The 10,689-nt window shown below is 37.3% G+C and overlaps 1 protein-coding gene across 3 annotated transcripts in view; it reads left to right on the top strand.

The window, feature by feature from the left end:
• The first annotated feature begins 310 nt into the window (after positions 1-310).
• The window catches only part of LOC145690514 (uncharacterized), a 178,796-nt gene continuing 168,417 nt past the window's right edge, over positions 311-10,689 (top strand). For all 3 annotated transcript variants that reach the window (XM_081765468.1, XM_081765466.1, XM_081765467.1), the window contains exon 1: positions 311-470. The gene's annotated coding sequence lies outside the window, so the exon portion shown is untranslated. The remainder of the gene's footprint in view (positions 471-10,689) is intronic.

The following is a 10,689-nucleotide window of genomic DNA, read 5'->3' as shown; positions in this document are numbered from 1 at the left end:
ATATTAAGTGTTATAACATTTAAGTAAGCAAATTAATAGATCCGTATAGATTCAAGGTTCAATGTATTTTTCTTCCTTCTCTTCGGAAGTTTGAGTAGTATAGTATAATATAGTATAGTATAGTAGTAGTATAGTATAGTATAGTATAGTATAGTATAGTATAGTATAGTATAGTATAGCATAGTATAATATAGTAAAACTGCACGAAGTCACAAATGTAGTGATTTACAATTTCATTTGACGACAAACTTGCAACTTTTTTTTTTATCTAACTAGCGGCTGTAATTTTCTACGGTTGGCAATACTGCTCGGGCCGCCATATTTAGAGAGAACAAGCTTCATTGGAGAAAGGGAGGATGAAGTTATGAATGTGAGAATTGGGTGTGTTCTACAGGAATTTTTCGCTGTAAAATTTAGTACAAGCTGAGAATTTGCGTACATTTCTATGCAGTTTGATCGGTAGCTCATTGGTAAGCTATAAATGCCGTAAACTTTAAAATACTTGTAAAATGAATAGACAAAAGTAATTTCGCTTGACGCCATTTTTGTTTTTGTAACGTGGCTTTCGCGGTAAGTTTTCTTTGTTCTATCAAAGTGAAGGATATGACACGAAAAATAAACGTACATGAAAGTTTGTATCTTGTTTGAAAGATTTACTGCTAGCTCGTGGCACGAAGATCTTGGATGTTTGTATATTGCGTGTGAAGAGTTCACACATTGCGATGTAATCAGTTTCGGGGATGGTATGAGTGCTCAAAACTGGTTTGAATCTACTTAAAACTTGTCAAATTCATACTTCTTTGAAGATGTAAGAATAGTGAACGTGCGAAATATTACATTTTAGGTATATATAGGTTTTTTGTGTGGTTAGGACAATTAACTTTTGTACGTGGTATGACAACTACCAATGTAGCATTAAATTGGGTGCAGTTTTACTATACGGATCCACAGATTGTGAGTCTATTTTACGTCGATAACAGAATCCCTGCGGGGCTTCTAACCCGCTTCTACTACCGGTACTACTACTTGTACTATCCGTGTAGTAAAACTGCACGGTAAATTGTTTTGGCGCCCACGTTTCTTAAACAAGTTACTCAGACGTAAAGTACACATTTTTTTTTTTTTTTTTTGTAAAGGTATAAATGCATTAAATTCGTTCTACCGAAACTTACATGAATATGCATACTGTTGCAACCGAAACTACATACGTGCATATGAATACTGTTGCAAACGTGCCACGGTTAAGAAGGTACAAAATTGAAATCGTACTGTACAAGATTTAGATATTATAACGTTCGTTTTGTTCTTTTGCTCGGTCTTCGTTCATAATGTGCGTCATTTTTAGATGATGTATTCTCGCTGAATACTATGCCGTTATATTGTATACGTACGCATTAGTAATCTTTTAATCTGTTGAGCTGTTCCGAACTTAGTACCATCACATGTCAAACAACATTCAGAAAGTGTTTATCATTGTTATTGTAATAGAAGATAACACTTTCAAATATAACTAAACAAGGTAGTTTTGTTTCGCTTTTGAATAGGTACTGCTTATAATGGTGCTTAGTTCTAGGAACTGGCAGGGTTCCAAAACACTGTCCCGCAGCCCCTCTGAGTCGTAATAAAATAATTAATCAATCTGGCTACTAACCTACCTTCACTTGCTATCGCTTGCTGTGCATCACTATCTGAATTGAATATTGATCTTTGGTAAGGAGAGGAACCAGCCTGGCTACTTACCCACTTTTACATCTATGTGCGGACCAGCATTGTAGAACTTTTCCATTTCACTTTTAACGTTTTGAATTGTGGAGGTGGTATGCGTAGCCTTCGATAGATGTTACTGGTGTTATTTCGTAGATGTGGGCCAGAAGTACTCACAAATTCAACAGTTCATAGAAAAATTAGAGTAGTGACATGATTTCAAATATTATGTCATTCTCTTGATTATTGTGGACGGTTTAAATTCAGTGTACACTTTTGCAACACTTGCAACATCCTCGTTTGTGCACATACCTACCCACCGTCGCTGATGCGGCTCTGCGCTTACTCGGTGAGAGGCAGTTCGTGCCTTTTAGTGCTTGCTTTACTTTGTTGTTGTTGTTGTTTTTACGGGTTTGATTGTTTATTTATAACTGTTATATGTTCGTAAGGTCAATCTGCACTGAGGACACCCATGGTGCAATATATTTGACCGTGTTAGTGTGCCAAAGGGTGTGAAATTACATTTTAAAGCAATTTTGTACGTGAAAGATCCTGGCTTACATTTGAGAAATACATCTCAGTATTACTTGCTCCGGGTATAATAATAGTAATAATATCCATGGTAACTCGCGTTACGTAATGATATAGGTTTTGAAGAATACTGACCACAAATAAACTTAAAATTCAGCTTTTTTATTAGTAGTAAACCTCATTTATGTATATAATTGCCAAATATCGTCATTTTATATGATATAGCAAACCTAGGAGAGAACGAGGAATACTTTAGTAACTCATGTTGCAAATGTTTTTCCCTACGTTCAGAACCTGTGATTTTTCGGTAAATTTTCTTTTGGCCTGGTATAGCTATGTGCAAGAGATTGCTATGTAGGGAAAGGATTAAAATGTAATTTTATTGTGGCTAAAATATTATATTTTTGTATACATTTTATTTTAATGAAATATTCACAGGGTCGGGTGAATCGCGTTACATTTGTCAGCGACATTTTATTATGAAATACGAGGCGCATCCAGAAAGTAAGTTTCCCACAGCTAGAAAACGGTATGTTGCGCGAAGCGACTACGTGTACGTGAGAGAGTAAGGTCCTAGCATGGCACATGCACTAGTGGAACTTCCCTAGTGATCTCAGTAGCGTCGTGGCAGTGGTTGAAGATGTTCGTTCCTATTCCAGCTCCCGCCACGTGTGAAGTGCGAGCAGTGATAAAGATTTTGAATGTTCAGGACATAGCACCAATCGAAATCCATCGTTAGCTGCGCCAGGTCCATGGGCCTAATGGCATGGGCAAGCAGTTCCTGCAGATTTTCCGTTCCTTATTGCACACCACTGTCACGGAGTAACCTGTAGATCAAGAAGTTTTGTGCTGAAGCAACTGACCCTAGAGCACAGAGCAAGGCGCACAAGGTCAGCATTGACATTTTTGCAACGGTACAGCTTATTAACAAATCCTCAAACTAAATGAAGCTTGTACAGTGTAATCAACCTTGAGACTTCGTAGAAGAAAGCAGGGTGGATTGATTTAAATCAGTCTGATTTAAATCACGATTTAAATCACTTGATTTTTTAAATAAAAATCGTTGATTTAAATCACAATTTCGAAATAAAATAATTTAAAGTGGAAAAAAAGTAAAATTCCGTTTCTGTTCTTTTATTTCGGTTATGGGAGACTCAAATGTACAGTATGTACAGCATAGTATGAAAAGAACTGTCATGCACTGGATGATTAGGGAAAATCCCGTTTTGAACGGGTAACAGAGTTTTTTCTGGTTTCTTCTCTTTGTAACAGTGGGTTTAGGTTTAGGTAGGTCGTTAACTATTCCAACGGAGAAATCACCATCGGCATTTAAGACGAAAATTCTTTCGTGTGCGCGTTAGCTTGTTTGTTCTCAGATAATAGGGCGTATTTAGAGGGGTCCTATTCCCTCTCCGATTTTTTTAAAGGTTTATAACTTTAGGCGAAATTTATGTATTTCGTGCCTCAAGCTAGTTCCAATTTTTTAAAAATATGCCCCTGCCAAATATCAGTAACTTTTGTGAAAAAATGAGTAATTTTGAAAACATTGCTATACTTTTTCCTTAATGCTTAACCTTTTAAATTATATTACCTATTTTTATTCTATTTAAAATCAAATCTTCATTATCCGATTAAAAAAGTATCAATAAACCTTTTTATTTGTTAATTTTTTCAAGACTGGAGGCATTATAGAACATGTTACATATGTTTTCACGCCTTTCTGCGTCGGGACATAGTGTGTGATGACGTCATAAATTTAAAAAGATATTTTTTGTTATGCCTATTATTATTATTTTTATTTATTTATTTATTTATTGGCGGGCTTACATTTTGCATTCAAAAGACTGAACTTTTGCACACTCGTTCAGTGCACCTCTTAGCATTTTTCCAGATGTTTTCAGATCTCTGCATGGAAACAGGGGGGTCAAGAGGAGAAAATTAAAAAAAAAAAGGATATTTTTACAAAATAGCTTTTTTGCGATTCAGATGGAGACATATGAATGGTACCGTTTGAAAGGCTGTTCTATTCTGAAGAGAATGATGTACGAACCATGATCCTAGGATAAATAGGGATGTTTCAGGAAACTTACCTCAGATCCTGTTTTATACGGGAATCGGGGGTATTTGGGGAATATTATTTTTCGCGGGCTTACTTTTGCACCTAGAAGATTGAAATTTTGCACATTTATTCAATGCACCCCTTAGTATTTTTCAGTGTTTCAGATCTCTACCTTAAAATAGGAGGTTGGTCCAGAGGGGTAAAAAGTTAAAAAGGATATTTTTAACAGAAAATCACTTTTTTGTGATTTTTCCGCCCCAGGTACACGATGGAGACATTTGAATGGTACGATTGAAAATCGCTTTTATTCTGAAGAGAATAATGTACAAATCACGACCCTAGGATAAATAGGGATGTCTGAGGAAATTTTTATGTTACATGCGGGTTATCTGGGACATTGTGGAGATGTTCTTAACTCATTGTTAAATATTTTCCCCGCCCTTACTATTCAAGATAGCTCGAAATTTTATATACACATTTAGTACATCCCTTAGTATTTCCCAGTTGATTTTGAGATATGTGTATTAACAACACAAGGGAGTCCAGAGGGGATCAAAATTTAAAAAAAAACAGAAAAATCCCATTTTCTCTCAAAATTTCCCGCTTCACGGACACGGTAGGGAAATGTGAATGTTACTGTTTCAAAGGCTGTTCTATTCTGAAGAGGATGAGGTATGAACAATGATCCTAGGATAAATAGAGATGATGTAGCTGCTTGACTGAAAGTCTATAATTTACCTTTAAAAAAAAGCCGTAATTTAAAAGTGTTAAGAAACATTGTTTGGGATTGATATAGGTTAACAATTGGGGATTAATTCAAAATTCAACCCTAATACTTTCACTTAAATGGCATAATTAGCATTTAATACTAATTCCTAATGCTTTTTCTTCAGTTCGCGACTTCTAATTTACGAGGAGAAAGATTTGATTTAAATCAAAAAAATCGATTTAAATCAAAAAAATCAACAAAAATGATTTTTTTAAAAAAAATCATGATTTTTTTCCACCCTGGAAGAAAGTTAACTTGTGGAAAAATAAGAAAATATAATTTCCTTTAAAAAATTCAATGATGCGAGCAACGTACAAATTACAACTTTTTTTTTTCATGAATTTTTTAGTTTCCGTGGACATGTCCTTCCATATTTGAAGTTATGTTCCTTGTGGTAAAGCTTACATTTTAAAGTGAGTGTGCGTGTGTGAGGCACCCCATGCGCACGTTTGGTTTAGGGGTGCCGCAAATTATTACAAGTGAGTTTATGCTCTTTGTACTGGGGAGCAACGGCGCCGACTTTCCGAAGTTTATGTGGGTGCTCATCAATGGCGGAGCGTGTTAGCCTGTATGTTTTCAGGGAAGTCTCGATATTTGATTTATTTTTAGTTAAAATCTTTTATGAACACTGATATAAAGGACTGTGCTGTGATAAAATATACCGATACTATAAGGATAAGTTAGGGCTGCCCTAGCTCATTCAGTAATACGGCTGACTTAAACGTAAGAGAAAAGTGTTCAAACCTGGATCCAAGCTTAAAAAAAAAAAGGTTACTGCGGGTGCCGGAGCACACACGTAGTCGGCGCGCATTCTGGGGAGATTGTGGAATGCTGGCTCCAGCACACAGGTGGAGATGGATTAGTAATCAGGTTGGTGCCTTTATTAACGCTCAATTCACGTAATAATACCGAGCAAACGATAACAAGTGAAGGTGAGTTAGTAGCCAGGTTGATTAATTTCTTTAGTACGACTCAGTGGGGATGCCAGTCAGTTTTCTAGAACCCTAAAGAGTCCTATTTGATGAACGACCTTTATTAGATGTTACAAGATTTCCTGTATGGGTGCGAGAAAAAAGAAACTATAATGTGATTTTACTTGAAGTTGGTAGTTCTTAGTTTCGTTTTAGTATTTCATATGGAAGTTAACACGTACACTAATTAAAATTCACAGATTAGTTTATTATTATTATTATTATTTGAGTTTTACCTCGCACGACTATGCCGGTTAGGCAAAGGGAGACGTTGATGACAAGTAGTGAGTGAAATGGTGGAATGAAGAAAGTGGGAGGAAACGGGAGAACGCGAGGAAACCCATACACACGGTATTTGTCCACCACATGGTAATTGTAGCAGGAGATAGCTTCGATTGTTTAAGTTGCTTTTGCAAATGCATCTGTGGTTAGAGGCAGTGAAATGCATTTTTTGAGTGCTTAATTTTAGTTATAGTTGCGATATAGTTTTATACACTACATTCCCGGGATCTTCAGAATGCTAGCTCCAGTTAGTATTCTTACGCAGACACGAGAAATTACACTCGATTAATTTTAACAAAATAGACCCAAACTTCCCTAGCTTTTGTCCCTAACCTATCCTACTCCACGAAAATCTATCCTATTCGTCAACACACAGATGGAGCGTATATTGTAAAGTTTACTCCAGTCCTGTTAACCGAATAGCTAGGAGCAAAAACCTTTTACTTATTAATAAATTTTAAAAAAATGACAAGCTGAATGAAACTTCATTTTTTGTGGTGCGGCATTACTGTGTGCGCAAGGAAAGGTGGCTTCTGACAGTTGGGTAGAGCACATGGAGTACTGAAGGCGTTGTTGCCAGAAGCTCAACAAGAGAGGCAGCAGCTCTGGCGACGAACTTAAGACGTTTAACTAGTCGTCTCAACTACCGGCAACAGGGCGGTCAGTGACCTTCGTTGCCTAGCAACAGCGTGATATACTGCTGTGATTAGCGAACAATCCTCCCTCTCAGGTGCAGCTATCTGTCAGAGGCCACCTTTCAATAACTCGATAATAGTTCAGCAATATTCTGTTTAGAAGGCATTGTATGTTGCTGACAGTGTCTTTTCACGCTGAAAATATATCAAATATACAGTACTATATATATAAAACTTGATTCGGTTTAACCAAATTTTCGTTGTACCGAAGTACCATCGGTCCCACCATATTCCAGTGAACAGTACTCTAGTATACATACGTAAGTATAATGTCATAAGTAAATTCTAGAAATTAAAGTTTTATTTTTACCCAAATGCGACTTTTTAACGTACACTCATGTCCAAAATTATTGTCGCATGTCTATAAATATGTTGTTGTAGGAATATAATTTGATAACGAATTTGCTCGGTATTTCTTATAATGTTAGTATGTGTATAATCGGCAAAGACATGTATGTGGCAAATTTTATGTCAAAAGGGCAGTAAATAAGAACAATAAAACGAAAATAAAACTTTCTTGTCCATTTAGCAACATTTTGTTTTACTAATTCTAATTTTCGTATTTATAATTATTTTCCTATGAAATTTACCATAAATATACATTTCCCGATTATTCACACAGTATCAGTGTTAAAAGTATCTTGCAAAATCATTATCAAATTATATTCTTACAAGAAGACAGTAAGGCCTCTTTCACATTATCCGGCGATTTGCCGTATCCGGTTTCGACCCCTGTCATATTATCCGGCGTTTTGCCGTGGATGAAAAATATGCGAACAGGGTTGCTGTGCAACTGAAGAAACAAAACTCTGTGACTTGTGTTGTGGTGGTTGTAATGGACAGACGCAAAATGTGTTTTCTGCTCGCCTTGTTAAGACAGGCAGAAAAATGAAACGTCAGAGACATATATGGGTTCACCCTGATTTTTCTATGTTGTTTTCACAATTAAGGGAAGACGAAGGAAAGTTCTTTAATTACTTTCGTACATCTATCGCATCAACTATTGTCATTCATTAGTTTTGTTAACGTGGCTGCAGTGGACAAATGCAAAATTATATGCATTTAATTCGCTTTGTTACCAGGCCCGTAGCCAGCCCAAAAATTTAGAGGGGGCCCGGTAGAAGTTAGGTGGGGAGCGACCCAATCATAGTATACTTCATCACCATATTATAGTTCATTTGCAAGCCTACCGTGAAACTTTTAGGGGGCCAGCCAAAGTTTAGTGGGCCCGGCCCCCCGTGGATACGGGCCTGTTTGTTACCGAAATGAGAGAACATGCCACATAAAGAAAAGATGTGCACTTTTTATTAGAGAAGCGGTATTTTAGAAGAGATTTTTCTATACTGTTTCCACAATTGATAAACTTGGACAAGATAGCGGCCCGGTTTTGGATATTTAAAATACCGTTCCGGTATTCAACTGTTGTGCCTGAGAAAACCAGGCTAAAGTCCTCGGGATAGTCAACCGTTGAGGTCTATCCGAGAATCTCAAGCCAGCATTCAGCCACTGACCCCAAGACTGGTCTGTTAGGCATTATTATTATTATTATTATTACTAACTGTTATGCCCGTTCTTCGCACGGGTCAGATAAAATATCAATGTAAACAAACTGAACAATAAGAGAAGAATTAAGAAACATTTCTAAAATTAGATACATTTTGTGTGAATATATATCCAACAACGTACCCGTTTTCATTGGGAAGGCTGATGAGGGCTGAATTTGAACGTAAACACTATCGGAAGTATCAATATACATCTGAGCGACCTCGATAAATATGAATTCGACACAAATATTGGTCATTTTCTACTACTTTTACATGTCCCGGTAAACGCCCCCTGAGACCCCTCCCTGGTTCGAATTGTGAAAAAAAAATCGCCTCTGGCCTTTAGCCGATACCGCAAAAACTATGAATGTGACACTAACATCTGTCTTTTTCTACTACTTTTACATAGAATGTAAACGCCTCTATGATCCTCTGGTTCCATTTTTGAAAAAAAAAAAAAAAAACAACGCCTCTGGCTCCCAGTCGATGGGGGCTGTCAACGCCTTGGGAGTATCACCATTCATCTCAGCGACAGAGAAAACTATTGATTTGACACTGATATGTCTCGCAATTCTCCACCCCGGTGACTCCCGGCCCGCATACGATGGTGGCTGAATTTGAAAATCATCGTTAATGAAAGTATCACCATTTATCTCAGAGACCGCGAAAACTGTGAATTTCACACTAATATCGGTCATTGTGGATTATTTTTACATGTCTCGGTGATCTCCTGGCCCAAGTTCCTTAGCTGATGGGGACTAAATGTGAAAGTAAACGCTATCTTGAGTTTCACCATTGAGCTCAGTGACCCAGAAAGATATGGATTTGACATTAATATCGATTATTTTTACGTCTCGAAATTCCTCCCCCCCCCCCTCTGGTGACCCCCAGCCCGCATACAAATGGTGGCTGAAGTCATCGCTAATGGTAGTGTTACCATTGATCTCAGCGACCGCGGAAACTATGGATTTGACACTAATATCGGTCATTTTCTACTACTATTACATGTCCTGGTAAACGCCCCCCTGAGACCTCCTGGTTCGAATTTTGAAAAAAAAAAAAAGAAAAAACGCATCGGCTTGATCTGGAGCCTGGACCAAGGTACCCGTGACCAAATTTTGGTAACTTTCGGTCCACTCGTATGGTCCCCAGGCCGCACAAAGACAGACACATAAACTCTTTATTTTATTTATATTAGATTATTATTATTATTATACTTCGGGTTTATTCTTTTGTTAAGCGTTCCGACTATTGACTCAAGTCTCTTTAAAGCACTGCTTTAGTCCCTGAATTCAGAGGACTATTCAAGAAATTACAGCTAGATAATTATAAAATATATAAAGTACGGTATATTTATCAAATATCACATCATGAATTCTCTCTTGCTTTGCGTAGCAAAATAGTACATAAATATATAGCAAAAGACTGTATTGCTGATATATTTGATAGTGTATATTTCAATTTTGGGTCACCACAAATTTATAGAAGCTCATTTGTCCAGTGCTACCCGGACATCTCCCAATCTTCTATTACATAGAAAAATAATAATTTATATTGATTTCGACACTTCAGTAGTATTGGTCGTTTTCAATTAATTTTACATGTTATCTTTCCCCATATATTGTATGTACATGTTTGGTTAATTACTCCAGATGTACTGGGCTAGAACATAACCACATACCCAAACAAAACCACACGCTCCCATATTATAGCAGCCACTTTCTGCTCTTTCCTAGCAACACTGCTTCCTCCCCCAACACCCATCCGGTAGTTTGCTGCGTATATGTGAAGAGCGTCATTGCTTGTAATGTCCCGCTTGGCTACACACGGCGATTTGCCGCGCCGGATTCTAGCAGGGAGATCCGGCTGTTTTTGCTCGCCGGATAAATGTCCGGCGACCGCCGCACATATGTGAAGAGCTTCATTGCTTGCAATGTTTTCTACCTCATCCGGCAATTCGCCGGAAACGGATCCGCAAATCGCCGGATAATGTGAAAGGGACATTACAGATATGAGAATCATTTTGGACATGACTGTACAATGTACTCGTATCAAGAAATAATGCTATTTAAAGTGATGCTTACGCTGGTAACGTTCAACTTTGCTTCATACTTTCGCTTCCTACTATTTGTAT

Source organism: Thermobia domestica, chromosome 7 (assembly GCF_964235325.1).
Source record: "Thermobia domestica chromosome 7, izTheDome1.hap1.1, whole genome shotgun sequence".
Lineage (NCBI taxonomy): Eukaryota > Metazoa > Arthropoda > Insecta > Zygentoma > Lepismatidae > Thermobia > Thermobia domestica.
The sequence above is the reverse complement of the archived record's forward strand: the minus strand, read 5'-3'. Positions and strand labels throughout refer to the sequence as shown.